This window comes from Callithrix jacchus, chromosome 7 (genome assembly GCF_049354715.1).
Source record: "Callithrix jacchus isolate 240 chromosome 7, calJac240_pri, whole genome shotgun sequence".
Classification (NCBI taxonomy): domain Eukaryota; kingdom Metazoa; phylum Chordata; class Mammalia; order Primates; family Cebidae; genus Callithrix; species Callithrix jacchus.
In genome coordinates, this window is record NC_133508.1 from 7,244,251 (window position 1) to 7,257,433 (window position 13,183).

General features: G+C 43.6%; 1 pseudogene; it reads left to right on the plus strand.

Annotated features, from left to right (window-relative positions):
* The first annotated feature begins 4,813 nt into the window (after window positions 1–4,813).
* LOC100385461 (F-box and leucine-rich repeat protein 13 pseudogene) lies at window positions 4,814–5,745 on the plus strand (annotated as a pseudogene).
* Window positions 5,746–13,183: the final 7,438 nt, after the last annotated feature.

Sequence of the window (13,183 nt, forward strand, 5' to 3'; positions counted from 1 at the left end):
TTCCACATATAAGTCCTTCCCAACCCTAGGGTTCATTAGATAAACTCATTTTATTAATATGAGTTCAGAAGGTACTATATCCAATCACCCTTCCCAGTTCCTGAGATTCCCTCCCTTGTCCTTGATGACATGCACCATTTCTGCTATATAATAACCATGGGTGGGAATTTACTATAATTTGAATTTCCCAAAATAATGATCACAAACTAATAAATCTGCTAAAGATGATCTCGCTCATATCTAAATGGCTTATATGCAAGGGGACATTTAAAAATATATTCCCTGGTTGTAAACTACCTCCCTTCTTTCTCTGCTACCTCAGATCCCTGACCTCACACCAACTAGAAATACAGTAGAAATTATCAGTATGCCATTGTTTCCACTAAAACTAGAAGTTTGCTAGTGAAAACTTCTAGCTTCCCACTAAAAGATCGGTATTGTTAAAACAGGACTTTACATATGAAGCATTTTATAGTTCTGTGAGTGCCTTCACATACTTCGCATCATGTAACCATCACAACAGCTGTGTGGTAAGCAGATTGTGTGTAGCAACAGTGTCAAGGGCAAATAGTAGAAGATGGCAACTCAGGGTCAAATCTTGCCTAGAACACTTCCTTGGCTGTAAAATGAAGATAAAATGTGGAAATTTAGCATTCCACCTAGTACAGTGCCCAGTGTGGAATACACAGGAGTGTTTGCTGTTGTGTGCATGCTACTCTGGAGAAATTGAGGGTAAACATGGTCCTGATTAGAATCTCATCCACTCACCACCATCCATCTCTAGCAGTTCCCGCAGGCATCCTGCTTTCTCATGGCCCCTTGACTTTCTACCTGCTGCTCTGTCCAAAATTGCTGCTGCCCATTTTCCATCTGGTTAACTCCCACTTATTCTTAAAGACTTATCTCATGTGACCCTTGTTCTAAGGCTTTCCCCATCAGCTCTTCTACAGGTTGTGTTAGGGGATCCTTCCTGAGGCTCCTGTCTTCTTCCCCTCTTCTCGCTATGAAGCACCACATGATGCCATAGCTGCCTGCTCCCAAGTTTGTCTCCTCTGTTGCCAATACTTCACCTTTAGGGCAGGTAATCTCTCTTTTGCAGTCCTCAAGTAGATGTTGAATCAGTGTCCTTTCCTTAAATGAATGAATATATAAATAAATAAATAAATAAAGAAGGTAAAAAGGAATCAATTAGTTTGCTTTTTGTGTGTGCCCCCTGTAACAGAACTGAGATGCAAACAGCTTTTCCACTATCCTGGAGATAAGCCAGAACTCTCTTTTAAAGCTGAAAGCAGCCGGGCATGATTTCCCTCAAGGGAAAACTCGTTCCATGAGTTTCCAGGAACGAGCCTGTGGCCACAGGTTTAGAAATGGTAACTGAATCTGAGCCAGGGGAAGGAGCATCACTTGATTGCAAAGATCATTTTTCTTGGCACCAGTCAAAGAAGACGACAGAGACATCTGCATGTCCCAATGACATCACTTGGCCCTGCCTTGCACAATAGAGGAAAAAAACTGTCAGGGCAAATTTCCAGTTTATCTAGATATAGCTGGGCCGAGGCCAAGGTTTTCCACCCTTCTCCCTACTCATAGTGCTCCCAACACAGAAAATGGCCTTTGGAGCATTGAATACAACTACCTGGAAAGAGCCAAGCTCTTCATCATGAGTTCAAGGTATGCATGAGTTCATTATATGAATATAGCCTTAAACCTTTCACCATATAAAATACGTATCTACAGGTTCCAGGATTTCTCTGTCTCTCACAATACTAGAGTCGTATTCCAGCAAGGCTCGGGGGTAAATACAGTCTTACATGGGAGGAGAAGGCTTAGAGCGTTGTTTAACATTTCTTAAACTTTGTGTATTTTTATATTTATCAAGTTGTACTCATTCACCTTAACTTCTGAGTGTCTTCTCGATATCACGTTGTGAAATTTACCCACGTGAATATTCGTTGCTCTGCTTCATTCATTCCTATTGGTGGCTATCAGGTCCCCAGGGTGGATGTCAAATGTGACAGAAGCTGGTTGGAGAAGTGCTCTGTGTGCTATGTGAGGCTGGTGGGAGGGTGTGAAGGGGCTCATCACTCTTAGCTCTTAGCCTGCTCTCATCTTGGGGTAAACGTGTATCCGGGGAGGATCTGTGGTCTGCTTCATCACATGGAGACTGGGCTGATCTCATTTCCTGGGCTTTGTTCCCCCTCTTGAGTGATTCTACAATCAGACAGTGTATTGTCACCAAAACAACACTGAGCTGGAAGCTAGAAACCTAGATTCTTGTCCCAGTTCTGAAATAAGAACCCATGTGACCTCTGGTAAGTTATTTCACCTTAGCAAGCCTCAGTTTCCATGTGGCGTATCACTTGGTTTTCAGAAGCCTTACAAGTCACAGAGGAGCCATGTGGCACATTTCTAGGGTGGCCTGTGGTGAAGTTGTCAAACTCTGTACAGAAGGACCCAGCGGTGGTCTCTGTGCCCCCACTTCCCACCTAAAGATAACCAGGCAGATTACCTAATTTTCCTAAGCCTCCCTTACCTCTTCCCCACAAATTGAGAAAATAATGATGAAATTATAAAATGCAAGTAAAGAGCTGAGCACAAGGCTGGCATATAAAAAGTGATAAATGCACGCCTGTAACCCCAGCACTTTGGGAGGAGGAGGCAGGTGAATCATGAGGTCAAGAGATCGAGACCATCCTGGTCAACATGGTGAAACCCCGTCTCTACTAAAAATACAAAAAATTAGCTGGGTGTGGTGGCGTGTGCCTGTAATCCCAGCTACTCAGGAGGCTGAGGCAGGAGAATTGCCTGAACCCAGGAGGCGGAGGTCGCGGTGAGCCGAGATCACGCCATTGCACTCCAGCCTGGGTAACAAGAGTGAAACTCCATCTCAAAAAAAAAAAAAAAGTGATAAATGTTAGTTAATAGTATTAGTGTTTTTCTGAAGATAATATTTTCCCTTTTTTGCATAATCTCTGTCCTCCTAAAAATATATATCCCCCATACCTATTCTGTAAGTCTATGGAGGGTATTTTGTCATCTCCTGTACCTGCCACTGATTATGCCCCTAAACCCAGCCATGCCATGGCAAGGACACAGAGGCCACAGCCCTGCTGCTCTACTGCCTTTGGCCACAGTAGCCAGCCTCCAAGTCCGGAGTAGCAATGCTCCTTTTTCACTTTTCCCAAATTCCCGGACTTGTGTGCATTTCCCAAAAGTAAAAAAAAAAAAAAAAAAAAAAAAAAATCAAAGCAAAGCAAAGCAGAAAACCTCTCAAAGTCATTATCTCCTTGTTTCGGTCGCTGATTTTGATCACAGTTGTTTATTTTCAGTCCCTTTTCTTCCGCGCACTCATGAATTTAGGAAACAAGTCTAACAAAACTTTGCCTCTCCATCCATCTCTCAGCAGCCAAGGGTAGTTTTGTCTCTTGAGCATGTTGCTGAGATCTAGATCATATCTCTGTGCCTTATGCTCATCTATGAAAATAGGCCGTTGCCCAGGAAACTCTAGTTCCTCAGAAACTCCTGGTAGCCAGGCCCACCTTGGTTCTGTCTCTAGCTCTGCCACTCCAGGACCCTGGGAGCCCTTCCAAGCCAAAGTATTCCCACCTCAGTCGCTCAGTGCAGAGGCAGACCCCTCAGCACTCTATAAAGACCCTCCTCGGCCTGGCGCGGTGGCTCATGCTTGTAATCCCAGCACTTTGGGAGGCCGAGGCGGGTGGATCACGAGGTCAAGAGATCGAGACCATCCTGGTCAACATGGTGAAACCCCGTCTCTACTAAAAATACAAAAAATTAGCTGGGTGTGGTGGCGTGTGCCTGTAATCCCAGCTACTCAGGAGGCTGAGGCAGGAAAATTGCCTGAACCCAGGAGGCGGAGGTTGCGGTGAGCCGAGATCGCGCCATTGCACTCCAGCCTGGGTAACAAGAGCGAAACTCCATCTCAAAAGGAAAAAGGACCCTCCCCTTCCTGCTGTTGGCAGATTTCTCAACATCTTAACGAAGGAGTAACCATCTGACCCCTCTCAGGGGACATCATTAGAGGATGTCATAGAAAGAATAATTGTCCCCCAAAAATGTCACTGTAACCCCAGAACCTGTGGATGTGTATTTTATACGACAAAAGGGTCTTTGCAGGTGTCATTAAGTTAAGGACCTGGAGATGAGGAGATTATCCTGGATGACTGGGGTGGGTCCAACGTACAAGAAGGTAATGGGCATCAGAGTCAGAGCAGATGTGGCGGGATGAGCAGAGATGGGAGAGAGAGAGAGACTCGGAAATGCTACGCTGCTGGCTTTGAAGATGGAGAAGGCAACACAAGTCAAAGAAAGCAGGAAAAGGCAAGAAATAGATACAGATGCCCCCACCCTGCCCGCAACCCAGGGCACCCAGGAGGAATAGCAGCCCAGCCCGCACCTTGATTTTAGGACTTCCGACCTCCAGAACTGACATATAGTAAATGTGCGTTGTCTTAAGCCACTAAGTTTGTGACTTTGTTACAGCAGCGCTGGGAGCCTAGTAGGGGCATGAGCAATTTCCATATGAACCATCCACTCCAGCCCTCCCAGCTCCTGAAATATTTTAGTCCCCTCTTCTGCCTTAAGGTGAGGCACTCTGGAGTCTCAGAGCCCTTAAGTCTCACAGCTACTTCCTGAGGGCGACCTGCCGCCGACCCTCCCCTCCAATGTTTAGAATCGTTCTCTGGAGGCTTTCACCAGGCGAGGCGGGGTGGCCCCGCCCTGTCCCCTGGTTGTCGGGACAATGCCCCTCGCGCCAGGCCCCCTAGTTACCCCTCGGGGAAGGGATGAGCTCCGTCAGGCCTCGAACCATGGCCTCCCTACGCAATGCCAACCCGAGGCTGAAGAACTACATTCCTTCAAGAACTGCATTATGTGGTATACTTGTTACACGTCCTGAGGATGCACTGAGGTTTTTGGGAGGGAATGATCATGGTTACAATAGAAAATGGTCTTCAGAATCTTCTTTGATGACTCCGGAATTGATGATAAAAGCGTGTAGCTTTTATACTGGACATTTAGTAAAGACTCATTCTCTCACTTGGAGAGACTTCACTCATACAAATGAAAATGTTGTCCTGGCTGAAAAAATGAACAGAGCAGTGGTATGTTACAATTTCAGACTTCAAAAATCTGCCTGTCATCACTGGCACTCTTATATGGAAGACCAGAAAGGAAAACTTAAAAATACGGTATTGCGGATACAACGGATCACCTATTGTCACAAGCTAACCATGACTCTAACAAAATGGCGGAATTGAGCAAGATGTAAGGATAAAAAGAAGATGAGCTGATATTAAAGCATGAGCTTCAGTTGACAAAACGGAGAGATGGGTTACTACTCAAAGGAGCTTCTGCAGAAAAATCCAATTTTCCTGAGCAAAGTTCTTCTGAAGTCTGTCTTGTAGATGAGACTCTAGAATGTGACATTTCACAGTTGCCTGAAAGAGCAACATTATAGATTTTCTTCCTCCTCGATTTAAAAGATGTTATAATATGTGGTCAAGTTAATCATGCCTGGATGTGGATGACACAGCTCAGCTCACTGTGGAATGCTATTGATTTTTCCACAGTGAAACATGTGATTCCAGATAAATACATAGTGTCTACTTTGCAAAGGTGGGTTTAAATGTGCTGCGTTTGAATTTTCGTGGTTGTCTTCTTCGACCCAAAACTTCCAGATCTGCCAAGTTTTGCTCTTGTTGTCTAGACTGGAGTGCAACGGCGTGATCTCAGCTCATCACAACCTCCGCCTCTTGGATTCAAACTATTCTCCTGGCTCAGCCTCCCGAGTAGCTGGGATTACGGGTGCCTACCACCACACCCAGCTAATTTTTGTATTTTTCATAGAGATGGGGTTTCACCATGTTGGTGAGGCTGGTCTCAAGCTCCTGATCTCATGATCTGCCCACCTCGGCCTCCCAAAGTGCTGGGATTACAGGCGTGAGCCACGGTGCCTGGCCAGTCTCTTGGATTTTCTAGGTAGACTGATATCTGGGAATATTGACCATTTTATTTCCATTTATGCCTATTCTTATATCTTTTTTCTTTTTCTCATTTTATTACTTTGCTTAGGACCTTTTTTTGCAATGTTGAAATGTAGCAGGGATATGCAGGAGTTGCTCATTGCTCCTTTTTCATATTGTTAATGAGAATAATGTTAATACATCTTTTAATTTCTGCGATCCATCCTGCGCGGGATATGATGCCGTTTTCACTTTTACAGCAGCTGTGTCCTGCGTGTTCCTCGTTCAGTCCGGTCACGTTGGCCTTTGGATTTTTAGGAACTATTCGTTTCTGATCCACCAAGGCCGTTCTTGCTTTGTCTTCCGGGCATGTTATACACTTTTGGGAAGAAAAAAAAAAGCATTCTTGGATTTTGGACAGAGGAGAGAAACTGAACATAGGCTTAGTCTCCCATTTTTAACTAATATATTATGTTTGTAGTAATAAAAATTTGATAAAATAATTATAAACTTTAAAATGTTAGCCACCACCCCCCCCCCAAAAAAAAGATTCATTCTCTGTTATTTGAGCTGGGATGTTGAATCCAGAATCTCTGGTAAGTGCCCCTAATTTGAGAAATTCAGCCTCATCTAAAATTGTGTTCCTTTCTTCCAGGTTTATGACCTTAAAAATTTATTCTCACCCATGCTTCTCTGGTTTCTGCTGGTATTCATTGTCAATATCTTGCAATTCATTGAGTCTGTAAGCTTCTCCTCCCATGTAGGACTGCATTTATCCCGGAGCCCTGCTGGGATATGGCTCTGGAGTTTTGAGGGATAGAGAAATCAGGAGTGTAGAGGCAATAAGAGAATGGTCCTGTGTGAGAAGCATGATCCCTGTTAGAAATCGCCCAGGTGAGGGCAGGGCATGGTGGCTCACGCCTGTAATCCCAGCACTTTGGGAGGCAGAGGCTGAGGCTGGCAGATCACAAGGTCAGGAGTTCAAGACCAGCCTGGCCAACATGGTGAAATGTCATCTCCACTAAAAATACAAAAATTAGCTGGTTGTGGTGGCAGGCGCCTGTAATCTCAGCTACTCGGGAAGCTAAGGCAGGAGAATCGTTTGAACCTAGGAGGTGGAGGTTGCAGTGAGCTGAGATCATGCCACTGCACTCCAGCCTGAGTGACAGAGCAAGACTGTGTCTCAAAAAAAAAGAAGGAAGGAAGGAAAGAAGAAAAAGAAAGAAAGAAAGAAAAAGAAAGAAAGAAAGAAAGAAAGAAAGAAAGAAAGAAATAAATAAATCACCCAGGTGAGATGTTTGCACTAAACCTCAAGAGAGGAGGGCTTGCTTCTGTAGGTGACAAAGCCTCTTTGGGGTTTGAATCTCCAGATGTCCTCTCTCCAATCTTCTCTTTGCCAGAATTGTCCCATTTCTCTCTCTCTCTCTCTCTCTCTCTCTCTCTCTCTCTCTCTCTCTCTCTCTCTCTCTCTCTCTCTCTCTCATACACACACACACACACACACACAAATGGGAAAGCTGGAAAGACAAAACCTGTGCTGTAATTCAGCAGCCTTGGAGGACAGACCATGCCTGCCTGATAGCTGCATCAGCCCCAAGCCTACAAGACATGACAGGTAACCCGTATTCTGAATGTAGAGTATCCTTGTGGCTTTCACACTTAATCTGATAAGATTGACAATCCAGATTGCCCGTTTTCTTGAGAATACAGTTTTTCCCTTACAGTTAGGGTAAAAGTTTACTGGCAAAGAACAGGCTCCGTTCCAGCTAGTTTACGTAGGCAGAGATTCTCATCACAGGCTAGGAAATACCTTTGGGAAGGCTGCAGAAACAAACTCTGGGCTGTGCTTTTAGGAATAACATTCAAATTATACTGCAGTCTCTGGCAGACAAGAGAGTGGTTGCTTTTGCCCCAGTTGGGCATGGGGAATATGCGGCTTGAGGGATGAAACCTGCCTCTGCACACAGGGGTCTCCATGCCATGCCAGCTCACTAGGATCCCTTTCAGTGGAAAGGAGGTTCATTGCCCACCTCAAATTCAAGTTCTGCGCAAATGTTTCTGCTCGCAGAACCTAAATCACATCCCAAACCCTAACTGTAAGGGAACCTAGGAGATGTCATTTTTAATACTCCAGCCTCTGCTCCAAGAAGGTGGTTGAAACTAATCCGCAGTGACTGCCCACTCCCCTGGGGATTTCTCAAGGAAGTACCACCAAGGAGGGAACTATCTGGAACATCGTTCAACAATGGTAACCCAAGTCCGACAGCTGCATTCATGAGCTCGGAACATGCCAGAGACTACTTGGCAGATGAGCTGGGAGTCAGAGCCCTGAGAAGGCAGGACCAGTTGTTCTGCCCGTGAGGGAGGCCATTCGAATTCAGCTCAGACGTTTGCGGATCAGGAATCTGAACTCGGAATTGCGCCCCATTGTCACGTTTTTGTGTGTTGGATTTTTCTTCATAGTAACTTTTATTTTTTTTAAAGGTATCCAATTTTATTTCAGAAATGGGGAAAAAACATTTCTACACCATAGTCAAGGTCTCTAATGGGAGAACTAACCAGTGAGAGAGGAATTGTTCCCGCCAGGGGGGAGTTCCCTCTAACAGCTTCTCAATTTACAAATTCTCAGCTTACGTTGAATTTGGCAAAGGAGAGCCTCACATGCATTGTTTTTATTTTGGAAATTGGATCTATACAATTAATTAAGTGAAAGCTAGTATGCCACATGAATGCTAATTAACTGCTCCTCATTTAAATAACAACAATTAAGACATTGTTAGCTGTACTGGTTTGCATACGCAAATTGCATTTGTCTTTGCTGCTGGAGAAACTCACTGACCACAGCTGCATGAAAAGGGTCTGGTCTATGAAACTTCCATCCATCTTCACATGACAATGCTAAGTTGTGCAAAATTAATTAACACTTGCAGATCAAGAGATTTTGCTCTTATGTCTACCTTTAATTCCTAGAATCGTATACAATTAAACCCTGAGAGAACTTGTGCAGAATAATTATTTAACATGAAATGAAGTAATAAATCATTGAAACTGGGATGTGCCTATGTGAATGAGTCTGGGAATGAGCGAGTTGCTGACAAATGGGGCATATGCAGCCTTGTGATTGATACAAAATAGCCATCTCCGAGAAGCCCCAACCAGCTTATGTTTGCACAGATTATCTAGTGACTAAGACTGTTCTTGTTTTCTCTACAGCTTTTTCCACTTTCTCATAAGCATTTTTAAACTATGTACTGTTTTTCTACTGAAATCATCAGATCACCTCCAAATCTTAAAACCAAGCAGAGAAAGGCCATTATTTAATCATAGCAGTAATGGGGTGCAGAAGAGGTCTTCACATTTCCTACACCCCATGCAGCCAGAAATCATTTCCTCCTCTGTAACCCACCAGATTGTTTTTCAACTCACAGGAAGAAATACTAGTTTGGTCTCACTTATTTGGAGGTATTTTGGAGGTTTGTATATCTGAAAAGAGAAGCTATCTCTAAGCCCCCAAACCCAAACCAAGGTTTAAAAAACACCCTTTTTCCCTAATTATTTAACCTGGAAGCCAAATTATGCTTTCAGAGTAAATCTTTGAAAGGGTTTGTAAAAACCTATGTGGGCATTTGTAAAAACCGGTGTGGATAACTCAGGAAAAAAAAAAAAAAAGAAAGAAAGAAATATTCAAGTTTTCTCTCAAGTTTGCAGATCTAGCCACACATCACAACAGCCTCTGGGTCTTCAACATTTTGTGACTGCCACGAGCTTTCCCTAGACAGTGAGATCAACACAGGTGGCTGAATACATCTCCATCTCCAATTGAAGGCTTCCTTCTTCTGTGCTGCACTATTGATTAATCTGTAATCTACTAGCAGGTCTGCTTGTGCTAGTTACCAATCCACAGTTTCAGAGACGACTTCTCTTTGAAACACCTCATTGATGATCATTTACGGCAGGGGTCCCTAACCCCTGGCCCACGGACATGTAGCAGTCCCTGGCCTGGTAGGAACCAGGCCTCAGGGTAGAAGTGAGTGGCGGTCCAGCAAGCCAAGCTTCATCCGTGTTCACAGCTGCTCTCCGTGACTCACATTACCATCTGAACTTTGCCTCCTATCAGATCAGTAGTGGCATTAGATTCTCACAGGAGTGTGAACCCTATAGTGAAATGCACATGAGAGGGATCCAGGTTGTGTGCTCAAGAGAATCTCACGCCTGACTATCTGTCACTGTCTCCCATCACCCCCAGCTGGGATCATCTAATTGTAGGAAAACAAGCTCAGGGCTCCACTGATTCTGCTTTACAGTGAGTTTCATAATTATTTTATTATATTTACGATGTCCTAATAATATAAATAAAGTGCACGACAAAGGTAATGCACTTGAATCATCCTGAAATCAGCCCCTCTCTCCACCCCATCCATGGAAAAATTATTTGCCACGAAACTAGTCTCCTGCTGAAAAGGTTGGAGATTACTGATTTAAAGGATATGCCATCATGCAGCTTAACTACTTTTTCTGAGGACAGATGTCAGTTATCCTGAATAATCAATTTTGTTATTCATCTGTTTCTCTTTTACATCTCTCACATATACTATTTATCAACTGGATAATTGCTCTGGATAATCCAGCAGGGGACTCCTGAGGCACCAGCAGCCTCCTTGGTGAATGGCACCTGTCCCCTTAGCAAGCTCACCTCCCTGGCCTGGCTTCATTACCTGGTCCTATAAAGAGAGCAGTGTTTTGCTACCTTCCCAGAATTAGTGCTGACACCTATGACTACCCAAATAGGAAATCCACAAGTTTTTTTTTTTATTATTGCATTTTACGTTTTGGAGTATATGTGAAGAACATGCAAGATAGTTGCATAGGTACACACGTGGCAGTGTGATTTGCTGCCTTCCTCCCCTTCACCTATATCTGGCATTTCTCCCCATGCTATCTCTCCCCAACTCCCCACCCCCCGCTGTCCCTCCCCTATTCCCCCCAACAAACCCCAGTGTGTAGTGCTCCCCTCCCTGTGTCCATGTGTTCTCATTGTTCAACACCCACCTATGAGTGAGAACATGCGGTGTTTCATTTTCTGTTCTTGTGTCAGTTTGCTGAGAATGATGTTCTCCAGGTTCATCCATGTCCCTACAAAGGACACGAACTCATTGTTTTTGATGGCTGCATAATATTCCATGGTGTATGGTGTATATGTGCCACCTTTTCCCTGTCCAGTCTATCATCGATGAGCATTTGGGTTGGTTCCAGATATTTGCTGTTGTAAACAGTGCTGCAATGAACATTTGTGTGCATGTGTCCTTATAGTAGAACGATTTATAGTCCTTTGGATATATACCCAGTAATGGGATTGCTGGGTCAAATGGAATTTCTATTTCTAGGTCCTTGAGGAATCGCCACACTATCTTCCACAATGGTTGAACTAATTTACACTCCCACCAGCAGTGTAAAAGTGTTCCTGTTTCTCCACAACCTCTCCAGCATCTGTTGTCTCCAGGAAATCCACAAGTTTTAAAGTACCCATTCAATCAACCATGCTTGGCAATTTTCACATACGCTTACACAAGAAATTGCTCCAGTGCTGTTTTTCATCATTTGTTCTAGAGCTGGCAATTGTTTGTTTGCTTGACATTTCATACACCAACTGCAACGAGCTCATAATAGGTCCTAGGAGCACTGCATTGAGAAGGATTCTGAGATCCTATATGAGCTTAATGGGAAAGCACATTGTGTCAGGCAGCATTTATTCCCCATCAGTCTTGCTCCAGCCACTGCTACAGCAACCACCTGTGCTCAGTGAACCACACAACCCCTCACTGCAGCTTCTTGGTGTCTCTGCCTTCTCTCGGGGGGGCAGTCCTGCCCCCGTGGTAAGGAAACTCTGTAGGAACCAGCCCAGCCATGCTGCCAGTGGGCTAATTTCAGGGGCAGCCCTTGACCAGTGGGTTGGGAGCCAACAGGAAATTCTCTATTTCTATGTCTTGCGTGGACAGTGCTGAGGAACATTCTACACCATTCGTCAGATGGTCCTTGATATGGTTCGTCTCTGTGTCCCCACCCAAATCTCATCTTGAACTGTAGCTCTCATAATTCCCACTCGTTGTGGGAGGGATCCAGTGGGATATACATATGGCTCGCAATGGTAATATTCACAATAGCCAAGATATGGAACAACCTGTGTCCATTAAGTGTTGAATGATAAAGAAAATGTGGTATATGTAAAACTTTAAAGAAAAAAAGAAACTATCATTCTTGCCACATTGAATAAACATGGAGGACATTATGCTAAATGAAATAAACCAGGCAGAGAAAGAACGATACCACATCATCTCAAACCATCTCATGATGTGGAAACATAAAGACGTCAGACTCATAGATGCAGAGAGTAGAATGGTTACCAGGGACTGGGGGTTAGGGGGAAATGGGGAATTGTCGGTCAAAGCATACACAAGGTCAGTTAGACAGGAGGAACAAGCTCAACTTATCCATTCTACAACATGGCCACTCTAGTTAATAACAACAACGTGTTGTATACTTGAAAATTTCTCAGAGTGGATTTTAAGTATTCTCACTACAAACAAATGGAAATCATGTGAGGTGATGCGTATGTTAATTAGCTTGATGTAGCCATTCCACAATGTACACATATTTCAAAACATCATATTGTGCACCATGAATAGGTGCCTTTTTTAAAATTTCTCCATTTGAACAAATGTTTTAGAGAAGAAAGGAAAGAAGCAAAAGCCAAGAGCTTACTGCTGAGCCTGAATCCACCAGCCTGGATACCAGTGAATTTTCCTGAGCAAAGTCACTGATATTTTGTTTAAGTAATCATTATTTTTCAATTCTAGGACTTAGAAAATGCTTCTAACATATTTACAAGGCAGTGAAGGATTCGCCATTGAGTGTATCAATGTGTTAAAATGATAAAATAATTAGGCAAGATGGAAAAGGAAAAAGGCTTTGAAATCTGTCGTGCAAGGATGGATTCAGATAGCTGCCTCAGACCTCTTCTTATTTTGTATTTTAAATTTCTGTTTTAAAAAGCCACTCACTCAACAAATATTCTTTGAATGGTGACTATGCATCATGGGAAGGTTACCAGAAGCTTAAAGTCAATATTGCTTTCAAATTTATACTCTACCATCTACTCACCCATGATTTTTGCAAGTTGTGTGTACTTTCTGATCCTCAATTTT